At 36.8% G+C, this 23,978-nt stretch overlaps 1 protein-coding gene across 2 annotated transcripts in view; it reads left to right on the top strand.

The window, feature by feature from the left end:
* LOC111044230 (protein tiptop-like) overlaps positions 1–23,978 on the top strand; it is a 302,222-nt gene that overhangs the window by 256,729 nt on the left and 21,515 nt on the right. The window lies entirely within an intron of this gene.

The raw sequence follows: 23,978 nt of genomic DNA, 5'->3' as shown, positions 1-23,978 counted from the left end.
TAATGGCCTGTCGTATATTATTGTGAGTGGAAGGTTGTGATATGGTGAGGAGGATATATTTCTCAATTTTAAAATCTGTTGTCGATGAATTGGTCACGAATATGAATTCGAATTCAGCATTCGAATGGTGCTCGATATTGAATTTTTATTGCAGTGAATATGATATACGTACTATTCGATTCGTATCTGATTACTTTCGGAATTGATGACATAGTATGGATACAGTATGTAGAATTTCTAGGTATAGCTTCAAAATGTTGATTTTATAGTGATGTAAATTAGAACTAAGTGTGTATTATGAATATTCAGATGTACGGTCAATTTTCTCATTGCATTGATTAATAACTACATAAACTAAGTGATATTGACATTAAATGTTGGAAGATTAATGATTTGTAATGGGTGATAACAGTGATATTCACTTCAGTTGGAACTTCAGAACCAATCCATATTGTCCCTACAACAATACTGCAGTCCTGTAGGAGATATTGTTGTTAAAAAGTCAGAAATATGGCACAACGTGACGAATGTGATGTCCTGTTCCTTTCTGAAGATATTTTGACAGGTACCGTCCTAAATGGAATCGAGTGAACCGTGAAAAAAGTCTTTCAAGTTCTTTACAAATAATGAAAACATAGCTTTTTGTTTCATTTCGAAGAATAAAAGGAAGAAGAAATATTCTGCCAAGAGTCAACAAAGCTGTCTTCTGCTCTGGACAAGAAAAAGATGTGAAGAATGTCGATGGTGTGACACCGGGTTGATGGATTGGACCGATTCTGTTGGGAATGCCGAATGCTAACAAGAGACTTCTCCTTTCGTTTCCCACTCCTCTTCCGCCACCTCCTTGTCCTCCCTTTCCTTTTTTTTTCTTCGAGATATTCTTTGTATTCGTTTTTCCTTTCGTGTGACAAGTGTATATCTGGCTTCTGACCATCAAAATTGAGAAATTCCTGGTGGAAATGAATTGATGGACTGTGTGGTGCCATATGCTAGGCAACACAAAGCTGCAAGTAGATGAAAACATGAGAAGTAGAAGCATTAGAAGGAAAAGTTTGAGTAAGATAATAAAAAGTAGCAAGATATTAGAGCAAGTAATTAGTTAGATAATGAAACTTTCAAGATATTATTAGATATTAGAGTATTGAGAAAGGAAGTTATGTTTTCATTTTGGATTCCAGTACCTTCCTGACAACTGTCTTGAATACTGTACTCTGTATCTGTATCAGTGTCAGTAGAGAGCTATAGAATTATGATAAACTTTCGTAATCACAACCAATGATGCAGTGGGAGATTTGAGTGAGCTAAATTCATCCGGCATCAACTAACTTTGTGTCAGTCTATACTCCGAGTTGAATTATGACTGTTTTTGTTGCTATAATTATAGCATCCCAATTATTCAAGGATGAGAATAATATTAATTTCAAACAGCTGCCGTCGGTCGCCACTGTTTCTATTTTGATTGGTGGACGAAGACGCTGCGTGGGAGAGGAAGAAAGAGAATGAGTGAGTGAGGAAGAGGAGGTGATAGAAGAGATGAAAGAGACATGAGAAAAGTACGTGTTGGCAGGTGACGGATATCACTAGTCCACACGGTTTGTTGTTTCAACTATATTTCTTCTTCTCTTATCTCTTCATCCCTTCTACCAATCACCTCCTCTTTTTTAGCTTTTTCTGCATCATCATCAACTTCTTCTTTTTCATATTCTATTTATCCTCCCCAGGCCTATGTTTCTGTATTACTGTGTACTGTCAACTTTACCCTTTCTCATTGATTTATTTTCTATTATCAAACCAATAATTATCTATTCTGTGGTCATACTGATAATAAGTACTAGTAGAATCCGACCACTACGACGATTTATTCAGTTATATATTCACTGACGTGTAGTTTGAGTGACAAGTTTCACCCACAACACTAAACGCATTTCAAGTTTGCGGCCTGTCATTCAAACTCTCACCCCTTCTTTCTCGGTTCCTTTCTCACTCTCTCACTCTTTCTCGGTTCCTCCCTCACTCTCTCTTTCTCTTTCTCATTCAGTCTCTTCCTCTTCCTCATCCTCAAATTCTCTTTCTCTATTCACCCTCACACTTTCCATTCACTTTTCCTATCTCTTCATCTTCATACCCTCTTCCTCTCCAAATTTTTTTCTCTCATTTACCACCTTCAACTCCATTATTTCTCCCCATTTTATCTTTGTTTCTCTCATTGCTAGTCACTCAATCACTGGCACAATATGCGGACAGTGAGTACCACTGCACATGCACACTGCACCGCAGCTGTGATTACAGTAACAAGTTGGTGACAGCTCTCTGGTCCACCCGCCCTCACGACTCAACACAACTGACTCATCTGACTCCAGTCCTGATTCTACGTTTGTGATTCTGGACTCGCTTCTATTCGTACCTGGGAAATTAGAATAATAGCAGTTGTAGGTCTTGTGGTATAATTATGACCATATTATGTACCATCCCAGTTGGTGATTGACTAGCTGTTGGTTTAATCCCGAAATGCTATACATAATAATAAATGCGGCCATATCTTTTGGTATACCTACTCCAGCTTTGAACCTAGATGGTTCAAATAGACTGATTTTATTATTGATACGCCACTCCCGTATTTTAAAAACCACTATTACTATTGCTAATTCTGTTGTATTAATTCATCTGATTGTTAGTATGTTATTGTATATTTGACGTTTGTTACAACACTTTGTGTTATATGACATTAAAGGATTATTGAATTGAATTGAATCAAATACTTGAACAATCGTTGACAAGGGGATAGTTCGTTCAAGTTTGTTTGATCAAGCCGATCCAGTGGCTCTACTTGGTCAAGTAATCTCAATCACAATCGCACTTTAACATGGATACTTGAATGAACTTGCATTTTTTAATTTTTTTAGTTTTAGTTTTATTTCAGTTTTTCCATTGCATAAGTAGTTAATACTCGACCACTATAGATTCAAGCGTTTACACAGGGGATATTCTTTCAAATTTGCTTGATTATGTTGGCTTTTCCTGAAAGCTTGCCCAATCTAATGTTCTATTTGATAGGACAGGACACTTCTCCCACATAGAAAGAAAACATGTTGAAGAAGGAGAAGGGTTTTCCCGTGCTTTTATAAACTGCTGTCCTGTAACTTCAGCACTTACTGTGCTGTGCCTTCACTCCTTTGACTCCGGTATGGACTCTACCCTTGTGACTCTGCTCCTGCGATTCGATTCCAGTGACTGTGACTGAACCCTCAACTTGAGTCTAATAAATGATGCGCGCATTGCTGTGTTTTTAATTGAATGTGGACAGTGATTGGTGGGTTGGCGGGAAGGATGGACAGAGGACAGAGGACAGAGGACATGGTGACACTAAACAGACAGCCGCCAATGTGGTCGGTCGCATTATTTCACTGCACACACAAATCCGTTGCCGGCGAATTAGAGCTAATCATGTAGTGTGGTCTGCAGTAACACAAGATTGGCTAATTTTGCTTCATTAAATGTGGTATGATGTAACATGTTTATATCATTATAATAATTATGATTACCTTATTATTCGCTGTTTAATGGATATTTGAGGTCTTGTAAAACAGTAACATCTACAAAATATACAACCACACCAGAACACCTACAAGGCATAGGTTTCCATTGTTTGCTCCACACAATTCTTGCTTTCTCTGTGGCTATATATTGTAGTTGTCTTTCTAAAATGTATGAATTCAGGGCTACTTTCTTGTATATATTATATATATATATATATTATATATATATATATACACATAAGGAATTGTAGTAGGTACCGTTTAAAATTAATAAAATAATAGAATAAAAATACAAATTATAACTACTAGTTTCCGTGATCAAACCGTCGTCCAATTTATTGGAAATTTATTTTTGTAACCTGACGATGGTGTGATCACCGAAACTAGTAGTTACAATTTGTATTTTTATTTTATTAATTTCAAAGGGTACTATAATCTTCTTTATATGTAGTTGTATTGTCTACTTTTTCAAAATAATGTGGTTTCTATCAATGATATTATACTCCAATAGTGTTTACATAGTGCAGTCATGTTTATTGTTTGTGTAATTGTGATTGGTGACAACAAATTCAATTCTTGAAAATGCCATGAAAGATTCTACTAATCATACCATCGATGTTCAATCATACTAAACTCTGAAACTGTACTTCGAAAACTCATCAATGTCAATAATATTAGTATGAAAGTGATAAAATTTACTTTATGAAAAAAATGATCTAATTTGTCATAATCATCGTCGTCTTTATCTTCAATATTATTATTATCATCATCATCATAATCATCATCTTATTTCTGTACCTGATTACACCAAGTGACCTCTCTTCTCTCCTTCGATACAAAATCTAAATTTATAATCTGTCGTATCTAATCACACATAGAGTGACACACACGTGTGTCTGTGACTCTTTTCAATCTCTTGTGATCTCAAAGCGCTGAGTTTCCAAGTTGTCACCCTCATTTTGAAAATTGTATGCAGAACAGTTGATCCGGCCGTTGACAAATGTCCACACCAATCTAATCCTCTACTAAAGTGATTGCTCAACGGCTGACATCTTTCTTCCTTTCAGATCACTCTTCTACTTCTCCTCCTCTTCCTCCTCCTTCTACGACTCCTCCTACACCCCCTCCTAATCATCAACCCCCTCTTCCCTTTGATTTTTCTTTTTAGTATACTTTCTCTTCTTTTCCGTCACCCGGAAATCACGCGTAGCCTGCAAACATTATTCATAAAGGAACAGTTGTTCCCATATTTTTCTTGTCGGAGTCAATTAGATACGCGCAGTACGTCTGTCTGCATCTCTGTCAAAAATCAGGGTCTGCTAGCATATTCGTCTTTTTCATGTTGAAATTTTGATTTCTTCAACTTTCAGCTGTCTTCTGGATGGAAATAACATCCCAGAAAACTTATTTATTGTCATTTGTTGTCATTTTGTTATATGGTATGAATTTCATATGATAATAAGAAAGTTTCAGTTTAAAATAATAAATCATGGTGAAACATTTTTAAATTCCATTACTGGCGAACTTTCTTCGGGTAAACCTCCGAAAAAACCTTGAAAATACTTGAAGTTATCAATTTTTATCTTTAGGAAAAACTTATTATCGGCCAAGTTTTGAACGATGATGGCATTTTGAAGATTAGGTGTATTTTGGTACACAAGAGCATAAAGTCTAATATCAGGTTGGAGTCATAACAATCATCATGAGGCACGACAAAAGATAGGCTATGCGCCTGGGATGTAGGAATGAAGTAAAACGTATTAACAAAAAGAAGAGTGTGTGTCGGTCCCCTTCGATGTTTGATTGATTGGGATTATGATGTTCTTTGTCTATTATTTTAATATCCACAGTCTTATTTCTATCCAATATCTCACTACTTCCCAATTATTTATCATTCACATCTTCTTCTATATAATTTCCTTTTCACTCCACATCTTTCACCATTTCTTCTCTACTATTTAATTTTTTTTGTTCGCTTATTGATCCTATGATAATCCTGTGATAATTTCCCACATTTCCATATCATTTTCTTGTTTTTCATTTGCCTTATTTATGTTATCGTTCATTCCTTGTTGTCTTGTTATTTGTATCACTGTACTTTCGTTGTCTTTTGTCTCTCCTTTTCTCTTCTGCTTCTTATATAGTTCTTCACATCCTTCATAATTCTCCTTCAGTACTTCACAATCTCCTCTCCCACTTTGTTTTCTTGCTCTTACTCTTTTCATCCCCCTCTCTCTCTCTCACTGCTTATCCCTCATTCTCCTCCACTCCACTCTCCGACCACAGACCGTCTAGAAGGAGCTGCACATGGTTTTATTGAGCCGTCGTCCAATTTGAGTGCGTGGATAACCTGAAATTTGGAACCATCAAGCGTCCATTAAACCCGCCATTACAGGCTGATGACACGTCATGATAATATTCCCAACCTTTTATGATGCGGCCCAAACTAACCTGAACTAGTCGAACGTGACGTCTCGGCTCTGACGATCGACTGACAACATCCCATAAAAATTAACTGCTTTATTTTATTTTTCATCATTCTTCAGCTTCGCCCTCCTACTCATATCCGCGCTCCTCTTATTATTTCTGTACGCGTAATTTAGATTTTGTTGAATGCTTTCATCACAATATTTTTAATAGTATCGTACATAATTTTCGTCTGGATTACTTTTTTTCGGGCGATTCGATTACTGGTCGAGTACTTGGCCGATCAACAGCCAATTTGGTCTGTCACGATTCACTCATCACGTTCATTACACCTTTTTTATATTCGTTCCTCTCTTCTCTCCCCATCTTTCTCCTTTATATATTCACCTTTTGTGGACCAAAATCTTCTCAACAAAATATTCAATAAATTAATGTCAAAATGGCTCATGTCTGGTTTTATACACGGCATTTTACCCGTAGAATCATTGCAACAAGATTCGACACACTCTTCTATCAAAGTTAAAATAGTTTTAATAAATTATGTTTCTTGGCGAATCAACCCCATGTATTTTTTGACAATATCATCTTATTTTCTAACTAAAGAACCTATTTCCAAGTAACTTACTTCCACATCCTCTAACTGAAGTACATTGTCCTCTAATTCAACCACAGTAAATAAATACTTGAACCGTCCCAATGCAGTGAAAGCAACTTGAAGTAAAAAATAATCTCTCCAGAACTCTTTGCTTTGTTAGTTTCAGTTATCTACAAACTATAATTCAAGCAAGCTATTACTTTGAAAGCCTCATTGTGCAGTATGGGTCATAAACCAATTTTTACCAACGACATAATAGCCGAACACAACAATCAATATTAGTCAGTTACCCATGACAACAATAAATAAACTGTATATATCTATCCCGAGCCCAATAAATAATCTCGTGTATTGTTCGGTTGACCATATAACTCAGTTTGAGTGAATGTCAGTCATTGTATCCTGGAGCTTATGTAACTTCCATTCGCATGATCATATACGTCATTTTTTGTATCTACTGGTTTGAAGTTTCTCAATCAGTCAATCTTTACCTCTCTCTTTTTTCCGTGATACTTTTTTATTTCCTAAAGTATATATTGAATGTTAGCCAACAGGACAGCTGGCTAAAAATATTTATTCTATTACCTTGTCGGCTTGATAATTACCAAGTTCCGTAATGTTATTTATTAGTGACAGGTTACTGTTCTGATCGGTTTTGTCACCAGACAAAGTAACGTTTCCGAAAATATTGGTACAAAACTGTATGGTATTGTGGATAAAAAAATTGAATAATGTTTCAGTCATTGTTCCAGGCTTTCTCCAATTATTTCTTCTGTAAACAAATCGGATAATCTGTAGAGTGAGAGACTAAAAGACAGTTCATTCATATTGCTTGTATTTTTATTTCTAACCCTGTACAGTAGCAACAGTAGAACAGTAGAACAGTAGCTAGAGCTCTCTTGTCAACAATATAATGTTTCTATGGAATTAGATCAGGATTAACAGGATTGGAAATGAACCGTATGTACTTAAATTATCCTGTATTGAATTTATGTAGTTTTGTCTGTAGTAATGCTTGCGTTCACCATTTCATGGTATAATTGTAGTGGTGTTCTGTATAATATTTTATACTATTCAATTCTATTTTGAAAATTGATTACGTTTTACTAATGTTTATTTCTTCTGTTCCAGGTGAGTTATCTCAAGAAAATTTACCAGGGAGAAGTCGAAAATATTCCAAGTTCACACGTGAATTACTTGAAGGTAAATTTTTGTCATAATAAAAAATGCTACTGTTTACAATAACAGATTGTGACTGAAGTGGATATAAATTAATAATTCAGTTGTTAGTATACTCTATGCTCGATTTATATAATAAAGAATTTGAATTTGAATAACAAGTAAAAAGTCCATATTAAATTGAACAATTCTCAATTCCTATATTAATTCAAGGAAGGTGAGATTTCTAGTTGGGTCAGTGACATAAAATCAGTTATTCCTTCAGGTATAACACAGTAGCAAATTTTTATAATGTAATGTACCAATCGATCGTATTGTTCTGATGGGTACAATTCTATGAATGAAGCCTTCTAATACTACGTACCATAATATAAATATTTCAGGGGATGAAGTGAAAATTTTTCCATTCAAAAAGTGAAAAGAGTTCAACAATTATATTTATGAATTCATTTCTCCTTCATGCAGACCAATTTTCAGAATAATTGGGACAATAACAACATACTCATGCTAAGATTGTTCCTCTCCCACAAATCAGTCACCTTGGCTTCAAATACCATACATTACTGAATTTCAAGATAAGTAAAATAAATTTAATTGCTGGAGAGCTCACATGTATTTTCTCAGTAAATCAGGATTCTCTTCTCTACTACCTATTTCACTGTCTTTGTTTTTGCTGTTCTCCCTTACTTATTTATTTTGTTTTCGCCATCAAGCACACACACCACCGTAAAGGTGCATCACTATTTCAATCATTCAGTATCCCTCTTTCTCTCTCTTGCTTCCTCATTCGCACCTAACATCTTGTTATCCTTTGCTTTCAACTCGTCAGCAGTCGTGTTGTTTTCTTTTAGTGAGTCTCCGCCACCGGGAGACTTGAGTGAGGAGCATTATTTCACTTGCCTGGTGGATTGTAAACAAGAAGGTGGTAAGGAGATTTATTGCAGTGGATTTATTGGCCTATCACTCCTGCTCTTAACACTGACACTCACGCATGCGCGGTCGCGCTCAGGTAGAGCTAAGCAACTCTGTGCTTTTCTCACTCACATAATCTGTCAGTAGATTCCATCGTCACCCTTTATCTCCTTCTTTTTTGTTTTCCATCTATCGTCTACTTGGGTTTCATTGTCCTCGTCTTCTACTCTTCCTTTCTTAATCCCTATTTCATGTCTTCTTCTCCATCTACTTCGTCTACTTTTGTACTTACTCTCCTTCAACGTCCAGCGAACCTACTCTTCTTCTAGATGTTCATCATCCATTCCCACCTCGCTTCAAATCTTAATTTATATGCTACAAATAATAATATTGTTAAACGTTTGTGGATCATCTTCAAAACATTAACGATTCTATAATTTGAAATAACAATGTCATTGGATAATAAAAGGTGATGTCATTATACTGGAAGAAAATATATTTGGAAAATGTCAAAATATTGAAAATGAGAATAATGATGCTTGCTGGACCGAAAGTAAAACATAGAACAAAACAAGAAAATTTGGGAGGATGAGCATAAAAGAGGATAGAAAGAAGAAGAACATAGAAGATAGGAATAGAAAAAGAAAAGAATTCCCAATTTAGAAGAATGAGAGTGTTATCAGCACTCTTTGTGCAGTTCTGAGAAAATCAGTCACATTGATTTCCAATCTCAGATGATTTTGAAGCATAATTAACAATTTTATTAGTAACACGTTACCAACGTTGGCAATAGAAACACTTCTAACAGAGTAATAAATCAAGTGGAGCCTCACTTCCATCAATTTGAATTCGCTCAGATATCCTGGAAAAAACAACCCCACAAACAAAACGTGAGACAGACACCTTTTGCAGCTGCCTGTTTCAATTGGAACAATCAGTTCCATTAGTCAGTGTTGGCGGCGAAAGGCAGTCATGTCGATTGGATGCATGTCGGTACATGAGGAGGAGGAGGAGGAGGAGGAGATGGATGAGAAATTGATGAGATGAGTGTCGGTTTGAGAGGAGGAAGGTAGCTGATGGAAAAAAAGCGGACAGATGTCAATTGTGGATTGATAAAAGAGTAGTGCATCGTCATGGCTGATGGCAGAGCATCGATGAGTCAATCAAAGTGATGAGGGCTGGGAAAAGAGCGGTGAATCACTCTCAAATGAACGAACGGCTCAGCAATGAACGGTGTGTCAGTGAGTCGAGTCATCGACTACCTGGTCCTGGCAGAGTGACATCTGACGGATGGAACGACACATTACTCTCATCCCATACCTCTCTCTTCCTATCCTTCTCATCACCCATCACCTCATCACTAACCTAACCCATTACTCTGTCAAATCCATCCGTTGCCGTAACGTTTTCTTTTATTGGCCTGTTGACAAGTTCATTGACGACTCGTCATGTACCTCTCAACGGGTTTTGTGTCCCGGTGATGTTCACTATCATTCTGATGTGTAGTGTTTTTTGTTGAATTCGCGCTTGATTATTATCTGGTATTACATTGAGTGGAAGTTGGTTGCGATATCCAATTCGGTAATTGTTTCATAACTTATAGGATTGTTTTGGATTTTATATAGGGAATAATTTAGGAGAGTTTTAGAAGTGAGCAAATAATGATTGATAAAATAATCAACTATCAGATAGAGTAGCTTGTAAGAAAATGCGTTGTATACAAATTTTCATTCCGTTGAAGATGTTCATTTTGATCTTGATCCATTCCGAACTGCGATGTATCAACACACTAATTTTCTATTTTGAATACTGACATGGGGTCGATTATTCTTGAAAATAAATTATTCAGTTTACTTACTGAGTGGAGTAATAAAGTAGGCCTACTTTCTAGTATAAGTACTTGCACTACTGTAATTTCGGGTGTCAGGCACCCATTTTCAATAGTGTTCTACACTGACTGCATGCCAGTGTTCGAAACAAAAAAATAGTGTGTTTCATATTATTTATCAAAAAATTGTTCATATTCCAATTTTCTTGAATGGATTCAATAATTGATTCAAGGATCAAATTGATGATACACTATAGTAGAAACTCCTGTTGTGACATTCACATCAATCAAAATTACGTCCAGAAAAAAAGAAGTTTTTTTCATATAGATAGAGATAGTCTACTAGATTATAGAATAGCATTTTCATGATAGTAATATTACAGAGAATGAAGTTTCTTGAATGTCTTCAAAGATACAAATTGAATTAAATATCTCTTCCACTCTAGGTTGGTGAGGTAGCATAAATATGTGGTGTTCCTTTCTATAGAGTGAGTAATGCGCAGAAATTACTTAGTAGATAGAATGTCTAGTGAATTGAATAGAAGTGAGGGTTAGTGCTGAGGATTAGTGGTAGAGACACCAGTCAATACAATCACTGCCGCATACAAGCAAGAGTGCCGAGATGTCTGATTATAGACTGACTGCGAGATTAATAGGACAGACAGCCTGAATCCAAACTGAAGGAGAGTCGAAGCCAAGAACTGAGTGAATTTCTTTAAATCAGGAGACCCTTGTCGGAGTAGACTTGGCAGCTGATAGGTTAGGTCTCCCCCTTCAGGTGATGAACAGTGTGTGAGGGAGAGAGATGGAGAATGTGGGTGTGTGTGAGAGAGAGAAAGATGAAGAATGCAAGTAGGTAAAAGAGGAGACGATTGAAGAGAAAGAGAGAGGAATACTTCGACGAGAGACGGATACAGATTGAAGGTGGAGAAATCCACTAATCACCCCCCGAAAAAAGTTGAAATTAAGAGACCTGAGATTAATGGGTGATTCCGTGAATAAGTCGCAATCAATTCGGAAGGTTGAAGGTTGAATGTGTTCAAAAAATAAAGGTATTCGAAAATCACCAATGCTAATCGAATTTGGATGAATTAGTTGAATTGGGGAAAGTGATGGAAGAAGATGAAAGAGAAAGTGAATGATGGAGATTGATTAGTTCATGCTTTGATACAGTCTCATGAAAAGAATGAGTTTCATACAGTATCAGTACAATATGACATGTGAATACTTATTATGTTAAGTTATATCCTTTAAATATATTTTAATTAGAAAAACTAGTACCCTTCAATCATATGGAGATACGTTCGGTTTCGGTTGATTATGCTATTTTAAATAGTCCAAAATTGTATACAATATTTTTCGTGTAATAAATTCAACAGCAAAAATATTTTCATATGGATATTGTTGAAATAACTTGGAATGCCAGAGAATAGATAAAATTCATGACAATCACATTTTTGAGGAGACAGAGAAATAAATTGTTCATAGATTTCAGACGTACATTTAGACTGTTGTATCGTATACTACCTCCAATCGTCCTGCTATTTTATTATCAGTATGCTACTGCTGTACTGTAACCCTCAGCTCTTCAGACACATGATGGAAAATTATTTACGGGTTATAAAATATTGATAGCTTGTGTGCTGCATCCCACAGGAGTAGATAGGACTCCACAATGATAAATCAAAAAGCTCACCATACAGGGCTATAAATGGCAACCAGTAGCCTTGTAATAAACAAGAAACAGACTTCTATCTTTGCTCAGCTGTCTTCTCGATATACTACTGCATGTCTTCCAGAGTAACAAGTAGTTGTTTGGTAGGCTAATACCTTTCAGTAAGACAACGCACGTCATAAGACAAATGGCGACTGATGGATGTTGTATGCATGAACTTATATCTATTTATATACTTATTATACTCAACATTGACAATCGTCGAAGTGATTTATCATTGGATAAATTGATTAGCAATCAGACGAGTGCAGAAGCTGGAAATTGAATTTATGATGTGAAGGTTGATGTTCTGTCAACATGTCATTTGGTGGAACATCATGTACAAGCCTAACGTCTCAAGACAGCTGTCAGTTGATCAACCGAACTGCATCCATATCATCCATTCCACTATACATATTATCGGTGAGCAAAGATATTAATGGTGAGTCGAGTTTCAGGGTTCTTATCGTTGTTCATCTAGGATGTGTCATGGGTTCGGATCTTTGGATCTTACCTAATCACTCACTCTCTTTCTCTTTCTCTGCGCTTGTCAAAGGTGAAACTTGTTGGATGTTGGATGATGACTAGCAGTGGCATTAACCATTATTATTTGTAGCTCCTGAACGATGTGGAACTTGATTTTTCATCCTGCCAAAATTCGACGTGATCGGGGCAGGACATTCTTGGAGGGATCCACTTGAATGCTGTCGTGTCCTTTTCAGCAAAGGACTGTCGATGTTGAGTCCTTTCAAAGGATACATCCTTCTGGCCGCCCCGACGATTAATTATATTTTTTGCCAACTTTTCAACGCAGTCATCCAGGACAGAGGTGATCTTTGGACGATCTCCGGCCCTTGCTATCCATCCATCTATCTATCCGTGCTTCCAACTATCTATCATTCATTCTTCTTCGCTACATGCATTTTCTTCGTCTTCTTCTTTTTCCGATATTGCCACTGGTGATGCTACTACTTCTTCCTTCTTTTCCTTTTTCTCTTTCTAACCAAACTTCTACCTTTATCTTCTTTTCCGTCTTCTCCTGCCTTCTCTTTCTTATCCTAAAACATAATTCTTAGTCTTACTTCCTCCGTCTTCATCACTTATGTTCTTATTTCACTCTCTTGTTTGTGGTTATCTCCTTATTCCCATTTCTTTTATCCAACTTGTAACCTTCTATACATTCTAAAATGAGATTGGAGTATATATTTTCTTCTTTTCCTTTTCTCTCATTTTGTTCTCTCCTCCTCATCGTCACTCATTTTCCAGCAGTTTTGCCTCATCTCTCTTCTTCTTTTACTTCAAGTTTTCTTATTCTGTTATCTTTAACCTTCTCTCTCTTCTTCTCTTCCATTTGTCGTCTTCTCCTCCACTTCATCCCCTGCGTAATTCCATCTTATTTTCTTAGTTTTTTCTCCCCTACGATTTCTACTTCTTATCTATCTTCATACTGTTTCCTATATTCTTCGTACCTCTCCATTCTCTCTCTTCTTTGTCTCTATCCTCATCTCCGCCTCTTATTTCCAACTTAATCCTCATTTTCCTCAAAGCATATTATTAATATTGAATTTCCCTAACAACTCCTCTCTCTTCTCGTCTTCTTCCTTCACCTTCTACTCGTCCTCTCACTTCATCTTCTTCTCTTCAACGCTACAGTGACGCCGTCTTTTGCGAATCATCATCTATTTCCTAGCACCTTTTATCCCGATTTTTCCCCACCACTATTATTGTGCCGTTCGCCTCAATATAGATGGGCATTTGCTCATCGGCCATCAATGGGCGCCTCTGACACAATGATCTATGGTGCATGGATGCGTCACACTCCAGTAAAGCGGCCTGTCCTTTCGATCCCCCCCCCCCCCCATAATGGCTGAAATTTATTGACAAGTTAATTTTTCACATTCGTCAGGCTGGAAGCAATTTGCAGCTCAGCAACACTCACATTCCTGGGGTGACTGTGCATCAGGTTGCAACGTCTTAACAATAGGGTCTCCTCAATTTCGAATGAATTTCAATTTTATCAATATTTTTCATTAGAATGTATTAGCAATCGCATTTGGATCCAATCTCTCGAAAACTTAATAAATTAAATTTCTCTTAGTTCTCACTCCTGTTATAATTTAAACTAGTGGAAAATAGAACCAGTAAAGATTTTTCAGTATAATTTTTGTTTGGATCATATAACGCTGTACCTTGATAAATGCTATGAGCGTTGAAACTCAAGATTTCGTATGGAACTGAATTAGTTGAACAATGCATGTTTAGGTGTTATTGAATTGAGGAGATCTCTACAAAATTTTTAAATGCATCCTCGAATTCGATTCCTTGTAGTCCATTGAAGTCCCACAGAACAGAGAGCTACTAATAGAATAAGTAACTTTAATTCATTCTCCGATACTGTACTCATAACTTGGCCGGTTTCCGGTTCCTTAGTTGTATTTGATTAATCAAACTATATGTAAACGAAATCCATGATGGAGTAAGAAAAATTCATTCGGAATCAATTGATCATCTCTCGAATATCTTCAAAGATGTTTATTGATATTTTCGTTTGTTTTATAGATAATGGGCGGCTATAAGTATATGTCAATAGCCATCAGAACTTGTAGATCTAGATTATTCATTTCAAATCATTAAAATTTAAAAAATCTTACTCACTAATATTCACTGTATTCTACAATGGTATTTTTACGGCCGAACATAATTTTTTATTGCAGACAATGAAGCTAATGTTAATACAAGCGACATAGCCGATGTCATCATACATAAGAACCGCGTTGTGCAGTTTTCTCGAGCCATCGACGTCCTAGTTTACAGTTGAAGTTACAAATCCCAGAGACAAACTTTAATTGAATCGTGTGAATCTGCCGCTGGATTCGTTCTTTAGTTTATTTTAAAACTTCTAGATAAGTTACATAGCCTGGCTGGTATTGGGGGGTAATTGGGGAGACGCCACTGTACAACCGCCATTACGTGTATATTGGCTTTAGTTATGTCTTTTTCTTTCCTTTCTTTATTAGTCCGCCTCCTCCTTTCCTTCTTTATTAGTCTTCTACGTTTGTTTCCAGAAACTTTTCATTTCCGTAGCGAAGTCTGCGCGATTGGATGGAAGGAGCGACCATTGAATGATTATAAGAAAAGTTTTCGTGCGGTTCTGATGACTGTGTTTTGGACCACAGATTTCTTCTCGCTTCTTATCTGACAACCCCCTTATAATTTTGTGTTACTTTCGATGATCATTTCTTTTCCGTTCAGCGTCTAATCTACGTCCTATCTTTTTTACTTCTCGAAATATGATTTTTTCAAATATTCAATACATCTCCATGTATTGGAATTGCTTTGATAATTAGTATTTGCGATAGTATATCTTTTGAAGTTATACTATTTTTTTTTTGATTTCCTCAATAATCAATGCACAGTTCATGCATTGTTCATTTTTAGTTCCAGGCAATATATTGGAGCTCAATTGCAATACAATGAATAATTCAGTACATTGTACACAGCTACATGTATAATTGTATGATGTGCCAAAGTGTTGTCATTAAACACTATTTCAATTAATTCTTCCAATGTGAAACTTAATTTTGAAAGTTTGTTCAAAATCAAAGATATCAATGATGTGATTGATTCAATTAGCTAGCCTACATCTGGTTTTCAATTAGCTGACTTTTATTGAAAGATTAGATCTTGAGTAAAATTGGGTCAATATGGTGATTATATCGTATATTTTCAGAGAAATGATAATAGAGTTTCTATATGAATTAAACAACTTTCAAGATCAGAATATGGTACAAAATTGATAATAGCCCCGTTTAGGTACTGTACCCCACATTGTAGCCTTTCAACACCTACGCTCCCCAGTCAGTAACACACATCTACTTGCAGCCGAGAGACACATTGATAAGTATTGTTCATCAATGACAATAAAAGAGTAATGGCGGCGGGTGTCAGGAGGATGTGGCGGAGGGGGGTGGGTGAGTTCAATGGCTGCTGAGACAACTGTTATTTATTCACGGCGCACAAATGAAGCCTCAACTCTTGTGTTGCTCGGGTTTGGTGGGTGGAGGGGGTGGAGGGTTGATTTTGTTCTGGCTTGACGTGAAGGTGACAGGTGGTTGATGAGTGGGAGGAGGAGGAGTAGGAGGAGGTGGAAGGCATTATGTATAGGAGGAGAGAAACAAGAGCGTGGACTGAAGTCTTGACAATAATGAGGAGAAACAATGAGAGTGACAGGCGTCATACGTTTTGAAGTGACAGTTAAACACCCTCTTTGTTGTTGTCAGGTAGCCCATCACTTCTAGCTGACGCGAGTTCCCCCTACCCCTCCAACCCTTTATCACAGCCCTTCATTCTCACAACACTCCGTCACGGCTTCAGAAGACTCTTAATTATTATTCTCACCCTTCCCCACCACCTTACTCAGCTATTCTCTCTTCCAAACAACTACTACTGTAATGTTTGGTGTATATTATCACTGAACTTTTCACCTATCCATCACTCACTTTACTCTCTCTGTCTCTGTTCAACCTGTCATATCCATCTGTCACTACTGCGTTGTTGGTTGTAGGTAGTCTGCTGCACTCTTATCAAATTTATGGTGGCGCTTAGCGGAATAATTATGGTGAACCGGGACGAATTAGGTGTCGGGTTTAATTTTGGAGCTCTATATTGAGGTTAATGCTACTAACCTCATCATTATTACATCATTCAAATATTAAACGAGTCATCCATATAAATGCATTCTGAAGCGACTAGACACAAACCTTTCCACTTTTCTCCTTGATTTTGTACATAAGAATTTGATGAAATTGAATGAAAAATTGAGTAGCTTCATATAGAGTGGACAAAAGTAACTATACATTTCGAATCAATCCTATGCTTAGAGACTGAATATGAAATAATTCTGTCAATATCTCTTCAATCTTAAAGGAAATAACTACAAGGACGTAGAAACAGGTTCATGTGACTTGTAGTTTGTTTAAATCTCCAACTTTACTACACACAGATAGGATTCAATAATTTCCACTAGGACTCAATACTTCACTAATCTATATTATCCATCTCCAAAGATGGCCTTTTGTTAGCATAAACAATCACTTTCATTGTGTCTTTAGGAGCTCCTCATTAAGCAACATTAGCAAAAGTAACAGAATCGTCAAAAATTAGCTTCTTCTAGACCGAATGAATTTTGGATAATTTTGGATTCAAATGAAATTAAAATATGATTTATTAGGTGGAGTTAGGACTTTCAGTCCATATCTACCACTCAACCTTGATCATGTTTTGTTGGATAGCAAGAGACCAAAAGTGAACCTGAAATTCAGAAAACAAGAGATGTTCAAAATTGAGATATATCACTGAAATCAAGAGAGGAAGAAAAAAATGCATGAAAAGTCTGATGAAGAGTTGGTTGATTGGCGGCCTTACACGCTATTGGCTATTCCTCACAACATGTCTGCTCGTTTAGTAACATGACTATGTTTCGGGGACTTGAAGGCAGACAACAAAAGGGATGTCAAGAGTGCAGACAGCACTCCCTTCAACCGAATTACTCGCTGACTGTCAGCTCACCAAACTGGATTAAAATCCTTCGGTTCATTGACTTGTACCTGCAAGTCGCCTTCGTCAAAAAGCCGCATGTGTACTTCAAATAGCCGGGCTGTACTTGATATAGCCGCTATCCCAGCTACCCCAGTTAGTACTTCGGACAGCCGCCGCCTTCTTTTGATCTAAACGAGATTCCTCCTGGCTGACAAAGTCGGCAGGGATCATCAACATCCCTCGCTTCACTCCCGCTAATAATTGCATTAGTTGATTGAGCGGGTCTTATATTGTTTGTCCTCTGATCAACCCCCACCCTTGAGAGACAATATCAGACATGAGAGGGTGAACGCGATTCAATATACTCTCTATGCCACCACCAAGTTCACCCTTGACATGTGTGGAAAGGAGAGTAAAGGATTCCTACTGAAAAACGAGTTTTGAAGGCACGTTGATAATTCTATTGTTCGTAACTTTCAAGCAGAAAATTGAGGGAATGTGCACAAAAAGATAAATCTAGGATCTTGTGGCGTTGATACCCTGCTTTTGTAGGATAATTTCATCTCCCTGCTACATGTATATTTATGCAGAATCTTGTGAATTATATATTCTGTTCCGGTAGAATAGTATCAACTCCTCATCAACTGCATGCTGGTACAAAATTGTTGGATTTTTTAATAGTTTTTGAAAGCAATTTTTCGGGACGTTTCTGACGTTTGTGTTTCAACTGAAGATGATAAGTTTTGTTTCCCACTATACAGTAATTGAATTCATGAGGATTATTTTTATTGTATAAAAAGACTAAGAAATTGTCAAAAACCACAGATTATATTGAAAGTTAGAAAGACCAGTTTCGGTTGTTACACCATTGTCAATCTCTGAAAGACTCAGAGATTGAAAATTCTGGATTGGTAAACTCTGATAATCTCAAGGTTTATCAGAGATTGACAATGGTGTAACAACCGAATCAGGCCTTTCTAACTTCCAATAAAATTGGTTTTTGACAATTCCAGTATTTTTATTTAATATGAATCAACTTCCACAATACCACAATATCAACTTCTCAAATACACAAAAGGATACATTTTTTCTCAAAATTTCAAGAGTTTTGAAGTCAACAATATTCATTCAATTCCATTCATTAATCAATACGAACAAGTCAATAATCAACATCTATCAATAATATCATTTTTCTATAATCAGGCATCGAAATTCATTTCAAGTCTTCTGACATTTGTTGATTTTCTGTTATTTTCGCTTACCGATGTTTTGAAAATTCATGTGGCAATAGTTTCCCGTTACTTTTCTCCAATCATAATGCTATCAATCTGAATCAATTTGCGGATTTGTTATTGTATCGTTTCTATCCGTGTTCAAACCACAAGAGATTCGAGGAATTGAGCAGCACAAGCGCACAGTTCCTGGTTGGCAAACTCGGAAGAGAAGAATGTGTCTTTAAACAGTCTCCGCAATGCAGCTAATTATATGTAAGTCCTGTCTTGGAGCTAACGAAATCCCTCCTAACAAAACCCCTCCACACAAACACACAAGTACACTTTCCCTTTCGACGGGGTGGCCCACTTCATTCCACGGGCTCTTGATCAAGATAATCGCTTCCCCAAACTTCATTTCTACCGTTCCATCAACATCTTCGGGTTTTCTTCCTTGTCTTGTTACAGAGTAGGTGGAGAGGAAAGGTGGAGAAGGATAAATCCTATACTTTGAATCATCCCACATCTGACTGTTTTTACTCTCCTTGCCCTATTACCAAAGGGAAGGAAAGGATTGCTTTCCAAAAAAAGAGCGACCCTAATTTCAAGTTTTCTATACGTTTCAAGGTCCTCTCAGTGGAAAAACATGATTTTTACTCATTTTGTCCTCTCCTTTTCCCTCTCGCTCAGTCTTGTTTCCTCTATTCATTCCACTCCATGATATAGATATAATCTCATAATTATTCATATGGATAAGAAATTTGTAACTTCAGGATCAAGAAATGAGAATGGATTTGGTCCAAGTAGGAGGAGTTAAGTTTCACGTAAAAGGAGGTAGCATATATTTTTCCACCCGTAAAATATGAGAAGACTTGAGTCTTCCAAAACTTCCACAAAAATATGGTCCAATTTTCTAGAATCATCCCTGTTAAAATATATTATTTTATCTCCAATTGATGGTTTCATTAAATTGATTAGATAGGAAAAAGTGTTGAGTTGATCGATTTCTGGGTCAGTGATGAATTTGGGTTGGGAAGTTGGGGGTTTGTGAGGGTGAACCATTTAAAAAAGGATGACTTGAAAAACGTGGGCGAGCATCCACTGCACTGCATCTGTGTGGTTGAGAGTGTATCGTATCAACGACCTCCATGTATGTGATCACACACGTCAATACAGTTTATGTATCTCATCATATCAGATCACTGTTGTCATGTGCGCTAAAGGAGAAGGGAGGGGTGGTGAGTGATTTGGGTTCCCCCCTCTCTCTCACAACTCAACTGATCTGTCCATAATTTCTGTCCTCTGGCCTTTCTTTGGTGCATTCATTCTCTATCGCTCTCTTACTCCTCTTCCAGAAACAATCTCTCTCTCTCTCACACACCCTCTACCAGTCTATCGTTCTCACTATGTTTTTCTCTTTCTCTCTTTCCTCTTGTTTCGGGAGCGGGATAATACGTTTTGTGGGAATTAAAAGTGATGGTTTGGACTGAGTGTTGTGTCAGCGTCGGTTGATATTGGGAGATGTGAAGCGTCCGATTGACGTACAGTGGTGAAGAGAGAGGGGATGAGCGGTCATGTACAAAGCAAAAGAGAAAGAGAAGGGAGCTTTAACGCGTTTTCAATCAAACACCGAATTAGCATGCATAAATCAATCATAATTAATCTATTATAGACGTGGTTCAATCAATCACATTTGGAGCGGTCACCGGTACTTCACTGTCCACTCTTCTTTCTCTCTCCACATCCATTATTTCATCTCTTTCCCTCACATTATTCCAAGCCAAAGGTCGTATTTGACACAAACATTCTGGCGTCAATTCTCTTTTAGTGTGTGTGTGTGTGTGTACGTCCACCATTGTTATTATTTCATGAACGGGTGGTGAAAGAGAGAGAGGAAGAATGTGAGTGAAAAAGGGAATGATTGATGTGTTGCGAAGAGCTAGTGGCAGATATCAATATTGTCCATCAATTGTTGTTCATCAGTCATGATTCGGATACAGTGTGCCCTAAAAAATTCATTTCTGCGCCGCATATTTTATGGATGTCATATGACAGAGACGAATAGAGTGGAAAAAAGTGGGAGGAAAAGAGAACGATAGAATAGAGAGAGAGTGAGTGAGGAGAGAATTTATTTTAACATATTGTTGATCGATTTTTTTCCACTTTTAATCATCCATCCTTCATTCTCATACAGTGTCATGGAAGCAGAATTTTTGGAGTGTCTAATCCTTCCTTCATAATTATTGTACTATATCGTTTGAATTTGTACAACCAGAGAAAATTCATACTTATAGATTGTTTCATTGTATGGTGCAACGTGCTCACGTTAGTCTTTCTATTCCCTTCTCAATAATCTTAGGAAAAAGAGCATTGAACAAGTGAATATCTTTGCGTTCTGTAATCAGTGCAGGAATGCCCACTTTTCAAGGTAACTGTAGGAAAAAACCATTCCTACCAAACGTTTCTTTCGGTGCAGCAAACTGTCACTTTGCGCACTAGTTGCACAAATAACTATTTCAATTCTCTTTCTACAAAATACTGTTGTATTGTATTGTTTTCTAGTGCAATGGGTTTATCGTGACCTAGCACGTCATAATAAAATCAATCAATCTACTCGTTTCCTACTCTCAACTCCTTTTCTCTATTCCTGTCTGCTTTGCGACTATCTTTTCCATGTTTTTTCACTATTTTTGTTCATATCAATCCCTATTCTTTATACATTGTTTCATTTCATAAATATCATTCATTCCATATCATATCCTCCACCTTTTCTCCTCTCCAGCTATTTTTCATTTCTTACTTATCTTGCTTCTTTCCCTCTCTTTTCCTCACTTCTCAACTTTCTTCCTCCTTCCTTTCTTTATGATCCATCTCTCCCTTTCCCTCATTCTATTCCTCTTTTTCTCATTCCTGTTTCTCTTCTAGTAATTCTTCCCTCTCTCCACTTCCTCATTCTCCATCCCCTCCTCATTCATCATCGACTTCTCCCACGTTTTCCGAATTTGTATTCACTCATCCTTTACATTCATCATCGAATTCTCCCACGTCTTCCGAATCATTTTTCACTTATCCTCTACATTTATATGAACGAAAAAAGCTTCAATCATCTCATCCTAGTGACAGACAGCTCTTTCTCAGCTGACAAAAAGCCATCACTTGGACGACACAATGATAATAATTGACCGTCGTTGAAGAAAGACGAAGACAAACGAGGAGAAAAGAAGTACGTCAAGAAGGCAATATCAAGTTGAAGAAGGGAGGACTAAAGAAGAGGAAACGAAGAAGAAAAATAAGACGATTAAGAAGGAGGTGAGATTGACTACTGTAACAACACCTCATCTATTTATTCTTCACAGTCTTTCAACAGAGCTCTCTGTCGTATGATGTGATGTCCTCCAGTGCCTCAACAACAATAACTCAACGTTTTTTATCGTCTCAACTGTTTAGTGAGTGACAGCTGCTCGTCTTTATGAAATTATGTTCTTGTAGAAGGATGGCTGCTTCTGCTACATGAATGAGGCCTTGATGGACAGTAGTTATAGTAGTTGTCACACTTTCTTTGGAGCTACTACAATTGTCTATCTTGATAGCAGCTTCTTCAATGAGGTTGTAAATTACTGTTGGGGCTTTCAATGTGGTGATAATGATTGAGATCGATCATTAGATTGGGGAGTTTAGTGTGAGTGTGTCTTGATATTACAACACATCATTTTTTATACGGTTTTCATGTAATTTTATAACATGTCTAACTGTTATATTTATCTTACATTCATCGTCATACGTTCTTGATAAGTGAGTTAAGTTACTATAACTTACTTAAAAATTACATTATGTGTCAGATCTTAATGTTACAACAATCATCGAATTTTTAATTAATTTTAAATCTTTCAAAGGCTCAAATTAGTGCTTGCATAGTAACTTATTGTTTGCAAGAATAGTTATTAGTTTTTCAATTGTTGCCTTATATCGAAAACTTGTAGGAAATATCTATACTTCTTCTTTTAATTTTTATGCTACTTTTTTCTTACATTCTACTTGTTCTGTTTCTCCTTTTTCTTCTCTCTCTCTCTCTCTCCTTTCCTCGAGACAGAGTTATCAACTTAAGCTCTTCTGATTCCAGATGAAGAAGTAGGATGCCGAATTCCAAGTTATTGATAGAGTCACTTTTACATAATACACTTTTGGAAAAAATCATTCCAGATGAAACAAATGATTGTCAATGAAATCAACGATTAGGCTAAATTACTGAACGAGACTCTATTAACTTGCAAATTGTAGGTGAATATAGTATCAACTTGAATGAACATTATGACAACATCAGACAAAGTACAAACCCCACTCACATAGACCTCCGTTATTCAAAACATTACCTTATCCCTTCCCACATATGTGGCTAACTAACATATCATAGTCAAAGTAGATGTACTCTTGCTGGATACCTTTAAATAGCCCGGGTCAGTTGACACATGCGGCGGCCACTTATACCTACCAGTATGTCACACATTCAACAAAACTCAACTACATGCCAACGGGCTCACACGCACGCACATGTGCGCGCTCACACATAAACATACCTCTTTGTACGAACAACAACAGCAGTGCAAGTTGATTTTGCTTTAGAACTGTCTTTACCATGTATTTTGATTGACTAAGTAATTACTAGCCTACATCATTTTGGTTGCGAGCTAGATGAATATTCTGTATGCCATCATGCACACACAAATAGGGCAGTTCTTGTCCGGTAATAGAGCCGGGCTCCATACAAACGGGATCAAGGATGTTTATGAGCTGCAGCGTTGTTATTACGTGGTTGAAATCTGGCCAGATTGGAGAGTTGAGTTGCTGTTCTGATTGGAAAATACGATGATGATTTTCTTTGAAACACGTATTTCTCTATTCTAATGGGAAAAATCAACACAGAAACTTTGTAATCTAGTAAACATGAAGAACTGGTGGCAAATAAATCATGAAATATAGAAAATGGTATTGAGTACCTATATAAGTGGTAGATCAAGACTTCATATAGACTATTTTGATT

This window comes from Nilaparvata lugens, chromosome 10, assembly GCF_014356525.2.
Source record: "Nilaparvata lugens isolate BPH chromosome 10, ASM1435652v1, whole genome shotgun sequence".
Taxonomy (NCBI): Eukaryota; Metazoa; Arthropoda; class Insecta; order Hemiptera; family Delphacidae; genus Nilaparvata; species Nilaparvata lugens.
This window is presented reverse-complemented; position numbering and strand designations above follow the sequence as displayed.